The sequence below is a fragment of the Corvus hawaiiensis genome, chromosome 15, assembly GCF_020740725.1.
Source record: "Corvus hawaiiensis isolate bCorHaw1 chromosome 15, bCorHaw1.pri.cur, whole genome shotgun sequence".
Lineage (NCBI taxonomy): Eukaryota > Metazoa > Chordata > Aves > Passeriformes > Corvidae > Corvus > Corvus hawaiiensis.
Window position 1 is genome coordinate 9,773,011 of NC_063227.1, and position 22,811 is coordinate 9,795,821.

The 22,811-nt window shown below is 46.7% G+C and overlaps 2 long non-coding RNA genes across 2 annotated transcripts; one reads left to right on the forward strand and one right to left on the reverse strand.

The window, feature by feature from the left end:
* The first annotated feature begins 3,194 nt into the window (after nt 1–3,194).
* Nucleotides 3,195–20,244, forward strand: LOC125333973. The gene is made up of 4 exons (XR_007207030.1): nt 3,195–3,344; nt 7,064–7,202; nt 10,516–10,788; nt 18,053–20,244. It is a non-coding gene; the product is annotated as an uncharacterized LOC125333973 (long non-coding RNA).
* LOC125333974 lies at nt 7,556–15,351 on the reverse strand. The gene is made up of 3 exons (XR_007207031.1): nt 15,245–15,351; nt 9,861–9,914; nt 7,556–8,428 (listed from the first exon to the last, which is right to left on the reverse strand). It is a non-coding gene; the product is annotated as an uncharacterized LOC125333974 (long non-coding RNA).
* Nucleotides 20,245–22,811: the final 2,567 nt, after the last annotated feature.

Here is a 22,811-nt window from a genome sequence, read left to right on the forward strand (position 1 = left end):
CTGTGAACTTGTCCCTCTCAATCTAATCTCTTTCTCTTTTGGCCTTTAATTTACTAATTTGTTCTCTACAGGTTTATCTAGTCAATATTTCTAGCTAATATGAGCTCATCTGATAATTCAGACAGTATATACACCCATCTCTTCATCCACCCATCCATCCAATTTCCGCTCAGCTGAACTAGCCTCAGAATATTCACAGTATTTCCAGTGGATCACCTTTTCCTTGTTACATCCATTTTCCCGTGTCAGATATGTTAGCACCACTGCTGCTCATGCCACTTGAATTTATGTAGCCAAACATATCTTTACATACCTAAACATGTCAATAGACACAGACATCAATTCATGTCTCCATCTGTTCCCTACATTCCACTGTTTTCTGCTCTATCCATACTTATCTCCTTGCTACCTATTACAGCTACAGACTTACAATACCTGCTTGCAATAGTCCACATTTCCATATTTCAATCTATCCAGATTACATTCACACCACTTAACTTCCCAGCCATCCAGCAATTACTTTACCTACCTAGTCCAGCTTTTTTCCTTCCATATTTATGTGTTCCACACCCATACAACAAACCAATACCTGATACACAGACACCTATTTGCTCATTTTAACATGGCCATCAGGCTCGGGTACACTGAAGTCCATCCCATGCACTTTTCTCTCTCAAAATTATTTCAGGCTTTCCTTCCTTCCTTCCTTCCTTCCGAATTCCTTCCTTCCTTCCTTCCTTCCGAATTCCTTCCTTCCTTCCGAATTCCTTCCTTCCTTCCTTCCTTCCGAATTCCTTCCTTCCTTCCTTCCTTCCTTCCGAATTCCTTCCTTCCTTCCTTCCTTCCTTCCTTCTGAATTCCTTCCGAATTCCTTCCGAATTCCTTCCTTCCGAATTCCTTCCTTCCTTCCTTCCTTCCTTCCTTCCGAATTCCTTCCTTCCTTCCCTCCTTCCGAATTCCTTCCGAATTCCCTCCTTCCGAATTCCTTCCTTCCGAATTCCTTCCGAATTCCTTCCTTCCAAATTCCTTCCTTCCTTCCTTCCTTCCTTCCTTCCTTCCTTCCTTCCTTCCTTCCTTCCTTCCTTCCTTCCTTCCTTCCTCCCTCCCTCCCTCCCTTCCTCCCTTCCTCCCTTCCTCCCTTCCTCCCTCCCTCCCTTCCTCCCTTCCTCCCTTCCTCCCTCCATAGTTCTCCCATACCTAGCTCTACATTTTAAAATATTTCTGTTTTATGGAAAATCCAGCCAGCCCCTCTTCTGTCCCCATATTTATCCCATAGGTTCCCTGTGCAGCCCATCAGCCCCCTCATTTCCAGCTCTACTACTCAGCCATCCATCCAGCTGCTGGGTAAACTTTCTGCTCACCCAGGCAGGTCTTGCTCTAACACAACACATCCCACTTCTACTCCTGACATGCATCAAGACCACCCTTACCCCTGGCTAGACCATCTAGTCCGTGTCACATGCACATGCTTTCCCTCCACCATCACATCTTCTGTATTAATATCAAATTATCCACCCTCTGCACAGACCCTGTATATGTTTATGTAATTATGCCAATTATTCTAATCCATCCATCCCCCACGTACTTGTGTATCTCTACCCATTTAATTATGTATGTTTATCTCAAATGTCCATCAGTTTACACCATAAAATCCAGCAACCAGCACATGGGGCCATTGGATCTGGGTGCCCAACACACTCTCCCTCATCAGACAAGAGGCAATTCAGTTCCACATAACTTCAGCAGTCATGCTTTGATCATTCTCAGTGACCCAGCCTTGTATCAGACCGATGGGTACAGAGGTATGGAAAGCAAGAATGGATTAGTCTGAGTAAATGTCATGTAACCCCATATATCTCAGAGCAGAAATAACAATCAGTTGTGAACAAGTAGAATTTTGCTTCTGACATGGTGGGGAGGATCAAGGTCATTACACCAACAAAAGGAAGAAAAGTGCATGCTGGGAACAGATAATATCATCTCTGCATTGGTGAAAAGTGCGATTTTCATGGTGTGGGATTGTGTCATCATATCTATCAGGGTAAGAGAGGTCATATCAAAGGCTCCCACCTCAGCTCTGCACTCTTTCTTACAAGTTTTGTTTCCTGTTTTCCTTTGGCACTCGGAATCTTTCCCTGACCAGGTGAATCTAAACCTGCCTGCCTGCAGTTGCAGGGGGAGTTTGTATCCAGTAAAATCAGTGTCCTCTTCTTACTCTTAGACATCTTGTTTTTTCCTGCTCAGATTCTGGGCCCTGACCTGGATTCAAACAAAAGCTTCATAGGATGAATCTGCATGGCTGAATGGGGGAAAACCTCTGAAGCCCAGAGTCTGGAAGAGTTTGGACCCAGGAATTTGAATTTTCAGGATGCTGGGCCATAGGATTTGGTTTTAAAAATTTTGCTGCTATTTTATCTATTCTCAATTACCCTCCAAAACCAAACCAGTATCATTTGCTGCCAAAAATATTTGGGATCAGTGAACCATCAGGTGGCAACGACTGACAAAGCAAGTTTGCAAGTGCATGGAGTTATGCTTCCAAGTGCTGTGGATGGAGCTGAGGACTGGGATGCCCCAGGAGGCTTTCCTGAGTCCTTGCAAGCCACACACATGGCAGGAACTGGGGGAGTGGAGGGCAGGAGTCGGGAAACCCTTGGGAAAGTGTCATAAATACCTTTCGGTATTCCCTGAGATAGCAGAGCCTGTTCATGCACTGCTGGTTGCAATCACCAGGCTCTGTGAGAAATTGTTTGTCTTGGTCTTTGCATTAGGTAAATGCCCAACCCAAATTCACTGATAACAGCAGACACCAAAAAAAAAAGAAAAAAAATAAAAACAAAGAAAAAATAACCCAGAGACAAGGTCTCCTTGGGCCCCCAATCAGCAACAAAAAGGCAGTGACCAGACAGCCATTTAGTGAACATCTCAAAGCTATCTACCGTCTGCTGGAGGGGCTTTAAAGGCATCAGATTTGTGTGTTTGGCTCAAGCCAAGTGAATTGTAGTCTAAAGCTTTTCCTTGAATTCAAGGCTGTGTTTACTGCAGTCAGGGCGAGGAGAAGGAGGCAACCCCAAAGCCCTCCCTCCTCCTCTTCCCCCACCCTGCAAGCTCCAGGCTTGAAACTTGATTTAAAAAAAAAATACAAGATTGAATTTCAGTTTGCAGGATTAGGGAGATGACTTTTAGGGGCTGCTTGTTGGAAAAAAAGGAAAGCAAAGCAGCTGGGAGGGATTAGGCTGAGCTGGCGTCTGCACTTTCAACTGATTCAATTTTGCTCCACAAGACATTGTATCTGAGCCTTTCTGGAGACTATTCAAAGCAAATCATTTTCATTTTACCATTTGGTAAGTGATCAGAGTCTATTTTTAGTGAATTGGAAGTGTCGGGGGTTTTCTCTCTATCCTTTTCTTTTCTTTTCTTTTAATTTCTTTGTTTCTTTCTTTTTTTTTCTTTCTCCACTTTCTTCCACAATTGAATATCTCCATTTGGGGTATCAAGAACAGACATGTTTGGAGGGAATGTTTACCACAGCCAGAAACCTAAATTTATTTTATGCCTCACTTCCAGAAGAAGGGGCACCAGCGAGAGAGGTTGGACCTGGCAGGGGTGTCAAACCACCCTCTCAGAAAGTCTCTCAGAGCCCGGGCTCTGCATCAGTTTGGGTGTTTTTTGGGTAATTCCTTATGATTTTGGCAAATCCCAGCAGTTGCATGTGGGTCCCTGCAGCCTGCAGGGCTATTAGCAGAGGTTGGGCTGTGCCCAGGAGCTGTTGAGTGGGTTGGGGGGGGGAATGGGACACAGTCGAGGGTACAAGCTGATTTTTCTCCAGATAATCCCCACCTCCCACTCCTCCTCCAAGGTTAAACTGGCAACTCAGAGGTATTTTGCAACATCTTTGGTGGCTTGGTTGCATTTCTCATTGAAAAAAACAGAAATCAGAAAACTTTCTTGAAAATAAGAAATGGGAGAAGTCTTACCACTTGGGAAGGGGGGAATGCTTTTCCTTCCAGTTTAAATGCATTTTTACACTTTTTTTTTTTCTTAATTTCACTTTACTGCAAACAAAAGAGTTTGAAGGGTGTTCTTTCTCCTTCTTTTCTCTTTTCTTTTCTTTTCTTTTCTTTTCTTTTCTTTTCTTTTCTTTTCTTTTCTTTTCTTTTCTTTTCTTTTCTTTTCTTCTTTTCTTTTCTTTTCTTTCTCATTCTTGGAGATGTTCCGTCTGGTACATTGCTTCACAAATTGAAACCCTTCTACAAAAAGGGGCACAGGTTGGGTGAGGGTCTCACAGCATCATCCTCTGGCCCTCCACAAACACAGCAGCTCCCTTGGACTTTGGGGAGGACAAGGGCTTTTGCAAGCAATGGTTAAAAGCCCTTCTCTTGCTGGCCTTGCCACAGATTCATTGTATGCCTTTAGTGCATGTTATTTATTGTCTTTGCACCTTCTCTTACATAAAATGCTTGTAGCAGAGAACAGAAAATGATAAATGCTGGGGTGTTTTCCACCTCAGACTGTATTGCAAAATATCACTTTGCTCCAGGAGCAGGAGCGCCTTCTCTGCTCCCTAACCCAGACATGGCAGATAAACAGTACAATATCAAACACTGCATCTCCAAATCAAAAAATCTAACCTCTGGATGACAGTCTATCAGGATGAATATTTTTCCTTCTTCTGTTATATTCTCCAGGAGGTGTTTTTCCTATTAGTGATATCTATAAAGCATTTGCTTTGTGTAAAAGGTTGCAGACTGCACACCAAAGCAGGTGGGTGAGTTTATTCAGTTTAGTTTGTAAAACAGGGGAAGGCACTTGATGGGCATCCCTGGCTGGTGTGGGGTGTTTTGGAGGGACATGGGCAGGAGCCCTCTTGGGACCACCAGCCCTTTGGGACACACAAGGCCACTCACGGTGAGCACTTATACTGCAAGATGCAGCTCAAAAGGATGGAGCAAAACAACAAGGAGGAAGGTAATAAAACACTCCCTCTGTGTGGGGCGGCAAACAGCGTGTGAAGCCCTAAGAGCACCAGATCCAGAAAATAAGCTGTGGGTGAAGGCTGGGATACCATCCCCTGCCATGAGAAGGACCTTCAGGAAGGTTTGGTGAGATTCCTAGGATCAGCTATTCCTTAAAAACGAGGAAAAACCCTCTTCTGCCTTGTTCTTGTTGTCCTGGGCTGAGCCTGCAGCCTGGCCGGGTGTTTGGGCCACAACAATCCCCCACCCCTCAGAGCCAGGCAGCAAGAGCTGAGAGCCATTGTAATAGCAACAATTCTTTATTCACAGGCTGGAGCAAAAACGGAATATGCAAGCAGAGGGGGAGAAGGGGGGTGGGGGGCAAAACACAACCGATCTTGTAAAAGAGACCCTTAAGAAATACCATACATGTAGGCTCTTGCACAAGCATTTTTTTTATCAGTCTGCAGCCAGAAGACGAGAATGCAATAAGTGCGTGGCACACAGGGAACTGGGGGTAGGAGGGTCTCTTCTAATAAAAAGAATGGATCTGAACAAAGAAAAAGGTTCTGCTAAACTGATGGTGGCAGATGGCATCAGCCCCACCATGCTCCCTTTCAATTGCGGGAAAATATAGTAAAGCAATTTAATGAAAACGCTTAAATAAGCAAACAGTGCAGTTAATTGAACCCATATGCATTAGGAAGGAAATCTAAAGTATACTGATTCATTAAGTTTTATATAACTGTAAACCCCCAGAACCTAAGACAGAGTAAGAAGCCATGATGAAGTGCCAACTAGAAGGGGACCTTCTACCCAGCTTCACTTCGATCTGTTTTGTTATGACAAGAACAAGTGGTTTTAACAAGTACACCATAAATCAGGAGTGTGCACTCCAGCCTGGAGTCTTCCAGGTACCAAACTCTGCTGCAAACTCACATTCCTTTTCCTCCGGTAGACTTTTTTATTTTCCAAGACAGAAATAACTGGAACTTGGATGCTGCCATCTGCAAAGCAAATAAGCAGGGAATAGCTGGTCCTTGAGGTCTTTATCATATTTTTTATTCAAGAGAACTTGGTGTTGCATCTGGATGATGCTCCCTGAGACACTTTTGATGAAGGCTACATGTCCCTCACACCTGGCTTTGACAGGTAAAACAAACTCCTTTCTTTGGCACTGAGCATGAGCTATGACTTTTGGACAGAAGTTGGATAGACAGAAAGCTGGGAATGGAAAGGCAACTACTATACCCACAGTTTAAAAACCACCCATAAATAAAATCCTAGGGAGAAAGCATCTCTGGCATCATTGAAGCAAGTCCAAAAGTTCCCTTTGATTACAAGAGAGGCAGAACTTCAGATCAGGAGATCAGGAAGCCCCTGGGGATGCTTGGTTCAGGATTTGCCTTGTGTGTTTTGGAACTGGAGGTATCAACTCTGGTTGCTGCTTTCACTGAGCTCTCTGTGGCTCATGAAACAAGATCCATTCAGTTTTCAGAGAAATCTGGTTTACTGCAAAATAAGAGCCAGCAAGTGATGATTAATTGATCCCAAGGCACAATTGTGAGCTGGGTTTTGGATTTTTTGGTGATGTTGATTCAAAGTGTCATTGCAGTGAGCAGAATAAAATCTTCATCCTCAGTAATTTGGTTCTGAAATGAAGGTGACCTGCAGCCAAGAGAAGGGTCTCAGGGTAATTGGAAGGGCATCCAGAGCATCCAGGCTGATTCAGGAGATCATCAATAACCTGTAAAGACACTGAGGCCTTTCCCATCCATATTCACCTGCTATGTATAACTCAGCAGATGGGGGATGTAACAGGAGAAAAAACTACAAAGGCAAAAAATTGCAAAAATTAATTTTTCATTCATAAAGGTTGACAATATAGGCTAAATCATTGCACAGTGCAATTCTTGGTAGTCAGGACTTAAAAAAAATCCAACCACTTGAAAATAAGCACAAAGAAAGCAGACATCTGTAATGAACATGCAGAACATTACAGAAAAATAAATTTATTTTAAAAAAACAATAAAAAAGACACAATGGATTTCTAGGTTGGGTCTTCATAGAGACTTACAAATATAATGGTTTTCTTTGTCTCTCTATAGGAAGTGCCGTGGGGATCCCAAGACATGGGGATTGACGGGGGCATGGAGGGGCATGGGGTGATCTGACCCTGCCACCCAGAGCACTTTGGCCATGCTGCAAAATAGGTGCAGCCCCTGTCTGAAGTGAAAAGTTCTGCTGGTAGGTGACTACTGCAGCCCCTGTTTGAATTTCCTGGATGTCAGGCACAGTTAACGTCAGGGAGACAAGGGAGAGCTGAATTTTTGGCCCCAATTCAACAAGGCACTTAAGCACAAGCTTAACTGTAAGTACGTACTTAAGTCCCTCCTTATATAGCAGAACATATGTTAACACCTCGCTGAAGCCTGGGCTAAGTGCATGCTCAAAGTTAAGCGTCTGCTTAAGAGCTTTGTTGAATCAGGACTGTTGTTTACTTCCAACAATTGATGTCTCCTGGAATATTCACAGTTCTAGTTGCAAACCTCATGCATCTGTTTTCTCTTAAGATTATTAATAGAGTCATTCTTTAAAAAACACACGGCGACGCAACCCTTGACAATCTGCAATTGCTGCCTTCAGGAGAGTGGGGGACCAACAAGGCAGGAGCATTTCCATAGAGATCCCTCATTGCCCTTCATTTTCCATTTTATTCTAGGTAGTTTATGGGAAAGCAACAGTGTTACAAAACAATGTGGAGTCACCGACAATAGAAATAATCTGAATTTAACTTGATTACAAAAAAAAAATGTGATTCCAGTTTTAGGAACCATGGAGATTGCTGGAATATAAACTTATAAATGGCAAATTGCTAATGTAAATATGTGTCAGTATATATACATGTAAATCACATAAATATAAAATCGGCCCTATAAATTGAACAGTTATGTCAGGAAATCTTGAGCTATTGGAACATGGCTTAACTCCACCATCAGGTAGCAGAAAGGGCATTTTAGGGAAATTAAGGTAATTCACAATTTGTGTTGTTTACAGTGATTCCCATTCCCAAGGTGATGAGCCCCCAAAGAAATAACACTCCTTGTTAAAATTGACTGTGATGAGTCTGGGATGTCAGGATGCTCTCAGGAATGCCAGATAGATCGATAAGGCGCAGAGCAACATTCTGTGTCTCTACTCACCTTTTTTTAAGATTTATTTTCTTTTGCATGGTTGTTGGGCATCTCTCCTGTGCTCTGCTCCCCTTTGGGAACAAGGCTGCTCCCTCTGTTTCTCCAGGCAGGTGTTGATATCTCCACTTAGGTCCCAGGGCAGATCTGGGGACCCGCCGAGGCACCACATTGTCCCCAGAGAGGTGGGTGCCCATCCCAGCTGCAATTTTTCTGCCCATGGCTCGGGTCTGTCACCAGCCGTCCTGGCCCTGCTGGGCGGTTTCCCAGCAATGCTGGAGACTTAGACCACAATAGAAGGAAATCACTAAAGCTGAATTGCTCCAAGTAAGTCCTCAGCAGGGTTTGACTGGTAAATATTTAACAAGGAGAACTCCCTATCCTCTCCTGGTACGTATTAAACTAATACATTTATTTTAACAAGGGAAACGGTTTCCCCAAGCTCCCGCTCAATTTGAGCCCTTGACTTCTACAAAAGCCTCAGTAAGGTTGGCTTCCTGGGGCTCAGTAATTCACTGGGACTAAACGAGAGATGGCTCTGAGCCATGAACTTGGAGTCTGGAGGTGACAGGACCTCCCCAAGGTTGAGGAGAGCTCGGTAGTGGGGTCTCCATTCCCACTTGCCTTCAGACAGGTCCAACACCCACCTCAGGACATCCCTGCCACAACCAACTTCTGACCATTTCAGCCATCCTGTGGAGTGAGGTTGACCATAGCCCATCACAGTTTCCATGTGTTGGAAGCAGTTCTCATGCCAAAGTCCTCCCCACAGAAGCTTTGCAAAGCACCAGCTCCACCAGTACCCATCCCGCACTTCCTCCATCCCCAGTCCTTTCTGCTGCCTCTCCCTGCACTCAGATGGAGCCAGGTGTCATGGGCAAGGACTTGATGCTGGGAGAGTGAGCAGCTCACATTCCTTGTCCCTAGGCTGGTGATGCTAGTGATGTTTATTTCCCCTCGGCTCTTGCTCTTTTCTCCATTCCATGGACCAGAGGAGGATTCTCAAGCCCCTGAGAAAAAGTGCTTTCACTACCAGTGATCCTTCAAGGTGCCCAAAGTCATTTCTCCTCAGGAAGCCCTGCTGAGCCATATCCTCATGCTTTCTGATCTGAGCAGAAACCTCATGAATGCAGCCCCACACATAGGAGCTTGGTTCTCCACATGACCTTCCCACAGGAGCTGGGGCTCTGTTCCACTGTGGACTGTGTCCCTTTGTGCTCTGAGCAGGAAGGTGGCTGCCCAGTGAATTCTGCCTCTGCAAAACATGTCCTGAACAGCTCATGGGACATGTCACTGGTGCCAGAGCTCACCCACAGGCACCCACAAACTGCACGGCTGCTTTCCCTGCCATGGCATTGCTGCTACTGGGAGCCCCAGAGATGGTCCCATCCCCTTCAGGCAGTGGAGGTTCCTGGCCTCCCATCTCAGCTGGCAGAGCCCACTGCTGCCCTTGTGGGCTGTGGGCTGGCTCTGAGGCTACTGGACTCTCTCTCGCTCCCTCACTAATCTTTTTTAGACTTTCCCTCAAGGAATCTCTGAAAGCAACTCCCAACTTTGCATCTTTGCTTCAAGCCATCCCATGACTCCAGCACTTCCACTCTGACTCATGGGTAGAGGGCAGGTTTGAACAATGGTGGCTGCTTCTGCCAAGGCAATTATGACTCCTGCCATCACAGCCCAAAAGTCTCTGGGAAACTTTTCCTGCTCAGCTTACCCTGGTTGCAGTGTGTGAGATGATGTGCAACATTCCCAGGAGAGATGCAGGCACCTGAGGGGGGGAAATGGAAGATGTGAGACCTTGATGCATTGGAAAGAGCTCCCTGGCTCCATAAACCATCTTCTGCACACTTTGGTATGTCTCCTTGTGCCTCATGGGTAGGTAGTGCTGTGAGATCCTTTCAGGTGATGCCGTAAGCATGAAAACATGCAACAAAACTTGCCGTGGCCTGAGCATCTGACCTTTTTCTCTTGCCATCATGATCTGACACGTTTCCCCTTCATCACCACTAAAACCTTACCTGTGAAATGTGTCTCTAAGTATCCCTTCCCTAAGTCGTCCAGTCTGCCTTCAGTTCTTCCCAATATTTAATAAATGCCCCTCTTGAAAAGGGCTGAGGGAAGACAAGGAATGTTTGCAATGTTTACCTCACCCTCACAAGCAACAGAAAGTCCATCCCTGATCCTATCCCCACCTGTCCCAGTTCAGCAGGCAGCAAGGTCTCTCCCACTGCCAACAATATCAGTAGGAAAATCCTTTTCACTCTGCTGTTCTGGGATGGGGATTCCAGAAAGCCTTACAGCAGCTTGGCAGTACAGTAAATAAGAAACAGATTTCCAAATGTTTTGATTTACCATCTTTTTCTTTGTAGCATCTAAGCCCAGGGGCTGAGGACCTGACTCCAGAAAGTCTCTGTTCAGATCACCAACCTGCACCCTCAGGCAGTAAACCCGACAGTGAGGCAGGACCTGGCATGGGCTCAGCCTGCCAGGGGAGTATTGCAGAGGAGAGCGTGCCACGTGGAGCAGCAGCTCATCAGGCCAACAGAAATCCACACACATCTGTTCAGCAGCACCCAGCTCCAGTGCAAAATGGAAAGTTGGACAGAAAAGAAGCCTCTGGACCACATCCCATGCCGAGGGTGGTAAGCCATGAAACATTCACTGCAGTTGCTTCCGTGCTGGTCTGAGATGTTGTGCTGTTCCTCTCACCATTGTCTCCAGCTGCATTTTCCCCACATGCTCTTTCACACCCATGAGTATTTCAATGACAGGTCTCAAAGCTCTGGGACTGATCCTCTTCCCATGTTAGCATCAGTCCAGGATAACTTCATCATTCGGGACAAGCCCTGGTGCATGGGCATGCAAGAGGAGCACAAATTGTAGGATTCAGGTACTGATTCCTTTTATAACAGAAAATCCATTTTCAGGACTTTTCCTAATCATCTTCTAACTGGACTCTCCACTTGTTGAACTCAGGGAAGTTCCCACTGAGTTCAAACCCTTCCCTACAATATTCATTGAGATGGCTCCAGGTAACATAACTTTATATATCAGAGCATGATGCGTCATATAAAATACAGCACCCATCTGAAGACTACCTCTTGTGCAGGGTGAGGCTAGACTCCACTCAGTAGCACTATTTTGGAACAAGCTCAGCCTTTCTCAAGAAAAATCTCTGTGGCATGGGGTTATCTTGCAGAATAAAGGCTGTTTTCCCTGTCCGATTCACTCAGGTGATGACTAAGCTCATGAGGCATTCCTCAGCCCATGTTATTCTCAGATCTTTCATCCAGCACCTTCTCCTAGCACAGGGAAAAACCATACTGCAACCTAATGATCACAGAGGGAAACCTCCTCTCTATCCGTGTCTCACTGTCATGTAACTACATTTCTCAGGGTCTGCAGCCTTAGAGAAATAAGTCATGACACCTCAAGGAAGTCCTCTGGAGAAGACCAGTCTCTGATCTGCATATAAAACCTCCAAACTTTATCCTCATAAATTATTTTTTCTCTTTTGAACACAATGTTTCACACATTGCAGACCTGGTTTTTGAATACATCAGAGTCAGTTAATGAGCTCAGATTAGTCCTACCCTGGTTTCAGCCAAAGCCAAAGTGGCAGCAGTAAGAGATGGAGCCTCCAACACCAACATGCCTTTGAGCAGAGTCCTGCTGTCTGCTGTGCAAGGATGACTTGCAAAGTAGGCTGATAAAGCATGTGCTTATGAATTTTGTAATGCTGGCACTCAGATACTGTGATTCAGGGTAATCCCAGGGATCATGGAGGGAATATTTTGAGGGGAGAGCTTCAAAGCAGTGTCTAGATGCTGCAGGAACTGGTGCTGGCATGGATTTATTTCCCAACCATCATTTTCTCTACTATTTTCTTAGATACTACAGCCCCTGTCTCAGCCTCAGGTGTCAAAGCAGGGCAAAGTGGATCAGAGGCAGTCAGTGCCATGGCTAGAGGGGACAATCTCTGCTCCTTATCCATGTGTGAGCTGGACACACTTGGAGGGAGGATCTGGAATTTGTCACCCTCCAAACCAGGCTCACAAGTGCTTCTCATGCTGCCACCCCTTGTGCAGGCACTTACGAACCTGCTAGAGCCCCACAGCAGCTTCACAACTCTGTGTGTGGAAGTGCTGCAATGTGGCAGGCACAGGCTGGAAAGCAAAAACAACGTGGACAGCTTCCATGAGCAGTCCAGTGGTGTTCAAAATCCAGCCACAGACACATGCACACAGTGTATGATCACATACCAGTATATAAGACAACAGAGTTATGGTGGGCAGTGGTTTATACTAAACAAAGTCCTATTGAGTTATAGGACAAAATCAACATCACCCTGGTGAGTAACTTGGGAAGTAATTAAGAGCAGTTTTATAGGTGCCAGATCCCACTGAGCAACAGACCAGTAAAACTGTGTCTGAGTCTTCTGAGGGATGGATGTGAGGATGGAACACACAAGCCAGGCTCATGCTGCAGGTGTGACAGTGCCTGCCCACCTCCTCTGAGAGCCTGGAGAGCTCAGGGCACTTTACATGGGAGCCAACTACCCACAGTCCCACCTGTTGCACATTCGGGAATGGCTCCACCTGCTTCGGAGCTGATTCACACAAGGTACTAACCAAAACTAAAGGGTCATGCTCCCAAAAAGCTGGATGAAAAGCTTTATGAAATTAAGCTTGGAGACCACGGTGAAGGAGCAGTGCTCCCAGGGTGGGTATGCCCTGCTTCCCTATGATCTGGTCACCAAATACCTCTGGGCTGGGCATCCAGAAATGCAGGTGACCTGCAGAAGAGCTGGGTGTTTCCCCAGATCCAGGCTTTGGGTTTTAGCAGTTCAGCCTCAGCAGAATGGGCAGGAGGCTCTTTCCAAGATGCCAAAAGGAAACATAGCAGCGGGACCCACCAAGCCATTGGGTCCTCGCTCCCTGGATCCCACAGCCAGCACATGGCTAACCCAGCACCAGGGCCTTGGGAGCCAGCTTGTGTTCCCAGACTGAGGCAACATTTTTATCACGCCAATTTAAACCATTAATAATTGTCTGCACAAACCCTCCCAAGCTTCCAACATTATGTAAACAGAAGTGAATTAAAATTATTTTTTTCCATCACTGTTTGAAATGTGCAATGCTTTTTCTAAACTGCCCCATGAGCAAAAGACAGAGTGGGACCTGAAACAGTTCCCTGGCCTCCAGCCAGGTCCCAGCAAGTACTTTATTTCTCACTACAAGACAGTCAGAGCAAGGGTTTAAGAGGCTTTGAACACAAACAGCGTTAGGTTAGTTAAGTCCTGCTTTGAGCAGTGGCGAGCAGTGGAGACATAAACAGATTTCATTTGAACTGGGCTTAATGTGGCTGGGTTTACAGAGTCCCAGCTGATTTCCACATACATCAGAAGTGGTGTATATTTAGGGTGGCAGCGTGGTCCCATGGGGAGGGCAGCCATCCGTGTAGGTGCCCCGGCACCGGCGCTGACCCCCCGTGCACCTCTCAGTGATCCCCACCGCTCCTTTATCTGCGAAATGGAAAGAGCTGACCTACTTCACAGAGCAAACCTGGAATCAATTAATGTCTAGCCTGCATTTAGGAGAGGCAAAACACTATATAAACATTATGTATCATTTAGCTTCTGAGGAAAAGCCATCGCCTGACAAAAGGGGCCTCTCCTTTCTATTTCATGAAGTCCGGTTCACACTGGTGCAGCCCTCCTAGACTTTTTTGGCCTGGTCCTAATTTTCACCAGCCCAGATTGCAGGAGACTTCAACTCACAAAGTACATTAATTTCCCTCTTAATAAGTGAGGGTGTCCTTGCTGAGAATGCCCATTCCTTATACATCTCCCCAGGACAAAGCTGGGGGCCAGCATCACACTGTGTTGGGCACCAGGAAGGCTGCTGGCTCCTCCCAAGACCAAAGACATTGTTCAGAGGGCTGCTTCTCACTGCCCTGCCTGGCCAAAAGGGTTGAGCAACATCCCAACACACCACTTCTCTGGGCAACCTGTGCCAGTGCCTCCCCACCTTTACAGGGAAGAATTTCTTCCTAATATCTAATCTAAATCTACCCTCCTTAAGCTTAAAGCCATTCCTTCTTGTCCTGTCACTTCATGCCCTTGTAAGCAGTCTCTCTCCAGCATTCTTGCAGCCCCTTTAGGCACTGAAAGGGTATCTAAGGTCTCCCTGGAGCCTTCTTTTCTCCAGGCTGAACAACCCCAGGTCTTTCAGTCCATTGTCAGGTTAGAGGATTTTACCACTCTCTACCTGGTTTTTAACACACTGTACTTGTGATGGCTGGCCTCTGCATTCATCCCGAGTTACTCACCAATGTCACTGTTGCACTCTCCTGCCATTAATATTTTACTTTCAGTTAAAAAAATACCTCCAGACCCTTTTTGACAGGTGTCCCTTTGCATTGGTTGCTGTCCTGCAGTCTCCTGCCCTTGCACACCAATCCTTCAGCCTGTCTGAGCCCTTCCTATAAACACAGGAAGGCTCCGGATTGTTTTTCACACTACACAGAAGTTTTCTCTCACCATTAAAATAATGAAAACCAGGATTACCAACAGCCTACGTCCTGAGCTGGGGGTGCCAAGCAGGGTGCTGCTACTGCTACTGCTGCAAGTGCAATGCTGCTGGTGAGAGCCAGCCCTGCATTTTTGGAGACCCAGGGATAAGCAGCAGTCCTGGCTCATGGACTCAAGGTGACCCTTGTCACTCACCCAAACACAAATGCTGCAGGAATTGTCCCTGTTCAGTGACAACTGTGGTGTGGCCCAAATACAGCCAGTGATGCTGATAACTCAGTCATACCCTTTGTAGAGGGATTTGCTAATTTAAATAAGCAAAGGTCCTTTAACCTTGGCATCATTAGCTCTGAAACATGCAAAAACTATTTCTAGGGATAGTGTTTGCTCCCCCTAGTTTGGCTCTGTCCTTGAAGCCAGCACAGGAGCAAACCTGCACTTCAGATAAAATTCCAAACAATACTTTTTGTGTCACCCACAGGCCACAGAGCTGAGCTACCCCTAGTAAAACAAAATTTTAGAAGGAGGAGAAAAAATTTAAATAAAGAATTGGCAAGAAAACCCACCTGGAGACTGTGCATGCAAAGTTATGTGGGCTGTGTTCCTGGAGGAATGAACAGTGTCAGCATGGCTGGGGGAAGGTCAGGTACCCCACACCGCACTGATTTTCCATCACTGGGCCATGTGCTGTGGAGATGTCAGGGAAAAGCAGGTTTTCATCTCATCTCTCCACCAAAAGGGTCACATCATGAATAACAGTACCACATGTGTTTCCATCATGTTGGCAAAGTTTTAGGAAGTATCCCTCATAAAACACAAAATGATTACAAATGAGAACATGAAAAACAAATTCAGCAGGAGCTTGTGTCGGAGCTTGTGTCACTGCTTACTCCCTCACCCTTTTACAAGGAGCTCCTGTTCTCAGCTCTCAGCTGGCTTGGGGAAGGCTTTGGGGTACAAACACTACAAACAGTAATCCAGGGCTGGGATCAGAAAGGCAGATTTTGGAGAGCAATGCAGACGGGCTTTCTGGGGTTGGTGAGAGGCAGGTACAGCCTCAACAGTGGCAGGCAGAGCTCTGCAAGATTGACCCATACTGTTCTGTAGGGGTGCATCAATAATTTTGCTTAGATACTGCTCATGTCAGGGTCTCATTTATTTTACGGCTGGAAGACATAATATAGAGAAAAACAGGATATTTTCTAGAAATTCTGCCCTGTGAGGGTGGTGAGGCACTGGCACTGATTTCCCAGAGAAGCTGTACATGTCCCATCTTGGAAGTGTTCAAGGGCAGGTTGGACAGGACTTGAAGCAGCCTGGTCACATGGAAGGTGTCCCTCCCTATGGCAGCAGGGCTGAAACTAGAAGTTCTTTAAGGTGCCTTCCAGCCCAAACCATTCTGGAATCCTGTCTTCCTCTGGCAATGCTGAACTCCAACTGATTGTGCAGAATCAAAAAGAATGGTCATACAAAACTGAGGAAAACTTACCTGATGTTATACCAGCGATGCCATCAAAGGCCCGCCTTGTGGCTGACTGATGGCCAGGTCATCGAATGCACGAACCTGTTTGCACAGGAGCAGAGGAGTAGCCCTGAGCCCCCAGCATCCCTGCTGCAAGGCACACGCCCCTCTCCCCACATCACCCAGCCAAGAGAGAGCCAAACCCCCAAACGTACCTCTCCCCCAGGCACTTTCCTCCCTTCGGTCACCCCCACAGTTATTTCTTGGCCCTTGCCATAGCACAAGAACAGGAGACCGAGCTGGAGGCAAAGTGAAGCTGTGCAGGCAGTCCTGCTCTGCTAATCCCCACTGCCTGCACGACTGGGAGGGGTCAGGGTGTCTCAGCCTTCATTGTCTCTAGCACATCAGCCTCTGCCATCACAGTCACTGTGCCCAGGCCTTGGGGTGCAGCTCTGTCCTGGCACGCCTTGTGCTGCATGCAGGAACGGCTGCTGCTCACAGGTCTCCTCTTTCCTTCTCCGATTACCCCGAGCTGTGTGGGTGTGTTTGCACTAGAACTGCCAGGCGAGGCCAAGCAGGTTGTTCCAAGGTGCTAATCAGCATCAGAGCACAGGAACAAGCTGCTTTGTTCTGAGGTATCACAGCCCCTTTCCTTAGTGCGGGCTGGTTTGCCGACTCTTTTTGCTGTGCCAAGGCTGCTTGATCTTAGAAAGAGGGAGCTGGCAGGGAGAGCACTGGAGGCCTGGGCTTTAGTCCCAGCCTTGCCACAAGGTTTCCAGGAAAAGGACCTGGGCTGGGATCCATTCACAGCCCGCAGTTGCTCCAGCTCTCAATGGCAACGTTCTTCCCTCCATCAGCAGCTGCCCTCAGCGCAGGGCCAGAGCTGGCGGCTGCACTTCCACCCATTCAGCTCACAGAAAAAAGAGAAGATATTTTCTAAATTATGTTTAATCATAAAGGCTTATTTCTCAATCATTCTGGCTTATTCCAATGAAGATTTGAAGCACAGGTTTTAGGCAGAGCTCTGACAGTCACCAAGGGTCACATTCTGCCCAAAAAGAGTTTAGCTTTTCATCCTCTCGTGATCTGGTAAAGCTTTTACTTTCGTGACTTCCACGATCTCTCCCAATATGCCAGTATGTTCACAATGGTGACGTTGCAACCTGCAGGGAGAGAAAAGCATGGTAAAAAGATCCCCAAATGCTGTGCAAAATGGAAAGGGCCACATCTAAGGCACATGGAGAACTGCACCCTTGGCAAGCACTCCTCCGTCCACCCAGCAGGGCAAGGAGCAGTGGAGACATCCCAAGTGTTTTGAATGATGAGCCTCCTGACTCTTCAATATCTTTATTTTTTTTAATATCTTTCAAAATAATTTTCTCCCAAAAGATCAAGGGGGGCACCCAGGAGTGGCCTCACAACATGTGCCATGTGCACACAAAACATTTGCAGAAGCCTAAGTCCTGGTAAGTGATAGGAAGGAAATAACACAGAGACTCCTGACAGTAACCACAGTCACCTGGAGTTTTGGGTAAAAGGGAATTTTTTGATATCCAGGGAATCCTTTCTGGACTCCAGGCCAGACTGTGGGTTTTTTAAACAATGGGTATCAAGCTGTGATCATAGGCTTGTAGCACATTAAGGTTAACCCAAGATATGTAAAATTCAGCAGTCTCCATTTGGGGAGTTTGTGAGAGGTTTTTCTCATTACGTGGTTTAGACTTGCTGCCTGGGGTTAGCTGCTCCCAAACAAGATCCAGAGAAGTCCTTTGCTGAGGGAAAGCCCAGACCAGATTGGAGTTGTGTTGTAAGAAGAAGGCAAGTCCTCCTCACCTCCCAAACTTTAAAGCAAACACATTTTCCAACCCCACTGTCCCTATAAACCTGGAATGATGTCTCACCTCTCTCCCAGGTGTGCTGAGGAGAGGAACATGTGAGCCAGACCATGAGGATGGAGCCTTGCTCAGGCCTCTGCACCCAGGGGAGACCCAGGACTCTGTGAATCCCAGGACACACCAGGGCCAGGCACAATGAACAACGGTGAAAAACAGTGAATATTCCAGCAGGAAATTGATCATGTTTGGGATGAACCTTGATCCCACACCGATACTGATGGTGCTGGGAAATGACATTAGTCCTTCTGATGGGAGTGAAACCAGTCCATTTCCAGCATGTGCCATATGATGGTGCCTTCCTTGACTCTCAGCACTGCTCATGCTGAGAGCAGACACATTTTCCCTAGGGAAAACAGACTCAAAATATCCGTTTGTTCCAAGAAAATAATTCAGTGCCTCTAAAGGGTATCTGGTTCTGTGACTTGAAGTCTCTCTTGTAGTCACCTGCTCCACCATTACTGTTCAGTGTGTTATCCTGGAGGTCCAGGAAGAGCAAATACACGTGAATAAATGGAATGGCGAAACAAAATCCATCTATAATTATGATATCAGAGCAGCACAAAGTCTTTTTGATGTCATCCAGCAGCTCACTGAAATCTTTAAGAGATTTTGTGCTGTGAGAAAGAACAAGCACAGGAGGAAAGCACTGTCAGCAAGAAGGAGGTGACATTGGGGCTGTCACCCTGTGGAACCCTCCATTGTCTTCACACCAGGTGCTGGCTGGAAGGGGGATTGTCTGTGGTCCCCATCCCCAATGCACTTTTGGAGAAGGCACAGGTGCCAGGCAAGGCAGGAGCCCCTGGGTGCTGATGGCATGGGGATGCTCATCCCAAGGGAGCAGCCTGGGGTTTCCCCAGTGCCCACCCAGGCAGGCAGGATCTGCAGCTCTGCAGGAACCCTCACCCCTGCCCTTGTGTGGGACCCAAACCCCTGACCCACTCAGTCTAGAACTGAACCAGTGACTTCCTGGCCCAAAGGCAAGAACACTCTCAACCAAGTCAGCCTGAACTGATTATTTTTAAATTACGTTTGCTAAAAGCAAGAACGAGCAGAAGAGTTGGGGGAAGCAGGGAGTCACATTGCTCTAATCATCTACATTTCAGTGACAGCTTTACTGCTTTTATTTCAAGTCAGCTTGGCAAAAGCCCTTTATCAAGAGCTCTCCTGCAGCATGTGTTTCAAGTCCATAGTAGGATTTTGGATGTGACACATCACTGGGCTGCGAGAGGGCAGGAAGGAGCACGACCTCCCTCGAGTGCTCACAGAAAATAAGTCCAAGCCATTCTGGACAGGGTTCTTGGCTTGACATGACCTAAAAGGGTTTCTTTTTAAACTTCCATTTGATGTTAAACAAAGCACCACAAAACTGATTAAGAGCTTTTGCCCACCTATATAATACTTTAAGCTCTGTGTGCCATTAGAATACTTTTAGCGGCACATGTGATGAGCCTACCAAGGAGGTGTAGAGGATCTACAGCCTGGATTATTATAAAAGTGGGCAAGGAAAGAAAAGAAAATTTTTCCTCTACTGGAAGCAGTTCATCCAGACCTTTCCCTGCTAAACAACATCTGACATTTGTAGACAGTGCTGTCTGCCCACAGCCCACCTGCTCTAGTGGGACGGGGTTGGTTGTTCATGTTCTGAGCACAAACTGGAGATAAAACAATATCTCCGCTGCCTTCAGTGCCTGGCTGTTCCTCCCCTGCCATCCAGGATGGGTCAGGATGAGAGACAGGAGTCTGCAATCATCTCTCACCTCTAAACCTGCTAAGTTTGGTACGAATTCCTGGAGGAGCCAGCAGAGGCCTTTCCTGCTTCCCTGCACACCTCTCTGGCAGGCGCAGCCTGGGACTAGCAGGGGAGCAAAAGCCATTCAGGCCCCAAAATCAGGCGACGTTTTTGCCAGGTTATGTCATGACATTGGGCAAGTTTGGGCTGGGGCACATGGTCATGAAGAAAACCAGCCACCCAGAGCTGGGGGTGACAGGGGGGCCATAAAACTCTCCCAGCAACTGCAGGCGGGCCAGTGCCTCCCATGCAGGACCATCAACTCATTTGGGGCTGCCAAGGCTTCTTCGGGTGCTTCAGGAACTGCTGCAGAGTTCTGTGAGCTCTTATTAAGAAGGAGCTTTGTGGTTCACAGTCTGCACAAGCAGTAAACTACATCGGAATTAATCCCAAATATATTTTTAAAAAGCAGAAAAGTTGATTTTTTTTAGTTTTTCTTCTCCCCCCCCCACCCCCCCCCATTTTTTTAACAGAAAAACCTGGCATTTTGAAAGTTTATTTTGAAATTGAAATAAGGCTGAGTGGGGCCTACACTGAAACAGGGATCGCAGCTAACAGAACGTCTCTGTATGGAATACAACAAGGAAATTATTTCCTCAAGGTGGAAATTTATTGCTCCAAGGTGGAAGGCGGAGTGTTTTAAAGAGGTTTTTAATTAATAAAGGGAAACGTGCCAAGAATGCGTTGCATGTTTGAGCTCTCTGCATTAAATACTGCTAACCTGTTGAGGGCTAATTTAGGCTGCAATAATAAATAACAATACACACAGAGGCATAAACAGCCTCCTGCACCTTTAGCAAAATGCATTTAGATGGCTCTATCACATTTTAAACAAATTTTAGGCAAAGAGATGTTGTCTCTTGGGATGCCAAGTAGCTCAGGGCACTTGTCTCCTCAGGTCAGGACACAAAGCCAAGTACCAAAAGTCCCTGGAGCTGGAGAACAGCAGCGTGGTAGGGCTTGGCAGGATATTTATAACATCCCTGGAACAGGAAGGGACTGTGAGACACAAAAGAATTTCTCTGTTTCGTATTTTTTCCCGCAGTAATGCAATTCTAGGCATTCTCACCCAAAACCAGGATGCAATTTCCCAGTGGTCCCAGTCCCTTAGGTGTTAAGTCGCACCGACTTCCATCAAAACCCAATCCTGCATGGCCCAGATTTTCAAAGGAATTTAGGCTCTTAAACTTGCAGATTTGTGCTGAGAGGGATTTTTTTCAAAGCACCTCAACATTTTAAGTGGCTCAGGGGGGAATGGTGCCAAATCTTATCCTACAGGTTTTCTTCTTTGTGGTCCCCAGGCGAGTCATCTCCTGGCACTGGGTTCCACAAGTTCATAACGTGAGGCTCCACCAACAAACACACAACTTACCCTGATTTAAATTCCTCCCCACTTTGCCATGCATCAGTTTTCTCTCTCACAGTCAGCCCAAACTGGAGCATCTAATCCTCCGTGCTTAAATCATTCATTATTTCATGCACTTCTGCATGTCCTCCCTTCTCCCAGCGACACAGAATAATTAACATATAAAAGTCTGGTGATAAGTGAAGTTTACGATCCAAACTAGAGGAATGAAGGCTCAGAAGTGAACATTATAAGAGCCCTGTGCCCATAAACATCCCACTTCTGGTGGGCTACCCAGCCAATTAATTACAGGCAGAAATTCTGGCTGAGCATTCATTGCCCACATAAGCTCCTTGATGAAAAATAAACCTCCAGAGTAGTCAGGAGAAAACGAAGTAGGAGATGGTGTGCTGGAGAGAAAAATACACACAGACCAAGAATAGGACATGACCTATGTTTCATAGGGGTTTTTTTTTTGTGTCTACTCCGCTGTAGTAAAAAAAAGAAAAACCCTCCCCTCCTTTAAGGAAAAAGAAACTGTGCAAGAATACAATGGCCAAGCCATGGGCTTCCTAAAAAATCAGGAATTATTAATCTTCACCTTTTCTCATAAGCTAATACAAGCATCAGCCCCTCTTGGGCCAGGCAGCCCCTGACACCTGGGTACAGGAGAGCCTCACCCGGCTCCGGGGCTTGGATCCCCTTCTCTGGTGTGGCTTAACCACTGAGCAGAGCTCCACACTCATCCCTCTGCTGTACTTGAGGAGCTTAGCATGCAGAGAGTCTGGAAACCTTTGGTTGTCCCCTCCAGGTGGGCATGTGTGGTGCTGTCTGCAGGTGAAACACATGGGGAAAAGGCGATGAGGAGTGATCTGAGATCACTGAATCGCAGAATGGTTTGGATTGGAAGGGACCTTAAAGACCATCTTGTTTCACCCCCTGCCATTGGCAGAGATGCCACCCACTAGATCAAGTTGCTTATAGCCCCATCCCACCTGGCACTGAACACTTCCAATAATGGGGCAGCCACAAATTTTCTGGGGAAACTGTACCAGTGTCTCATCACTCTCAGAGTGAAGAATTCCTTCCTAATATCTAGTCTAAACCTGCCGGTGTGAAGCCATTCCTTCTTGTCCAGTCACTTCAGGCCCTTGTCCAAAGTCCCCCTCCAGCTCGTTTTTAGCCCCTTTAGGCACTGGACAGGCCTGTCAGGCCTTCTCTTCTCCAGGCTGAACAGCCCCAACTCTCCCAGCCTCTCTCCAGAGCAGAGCTGCTCCATCCCTCTGAGCACCTTCATGGCCTCCTCTGGACCTGTTCCATCAGGTCCAGATCTTTCCTGTGCTGAGCACCCCAACGCTGGTCACAGTGCTGCAGGTGAGGTGTCACAAGAGTGGAGGGGGAGAGTCCCCTCCCTCGACCTGCTGGTGACGCTGATTTTGAAGCAGCCCAGGGTGCAGTTGGCTGTAAGAAGTTGCAGCCGCTCTCTCAGCAGGGGATGGGACTCGTGGACGGCTTCAGCAAAAGCTCATTGGTGTAAACAGCAAGAAAGATCTGTGACCTGGAGAGAGGGGGAGATGAGCCCAGACAGCTGCCTGTGGCTGCCAGACTCTGTACACTGAGCCAGCACTTCCATATTAAATGT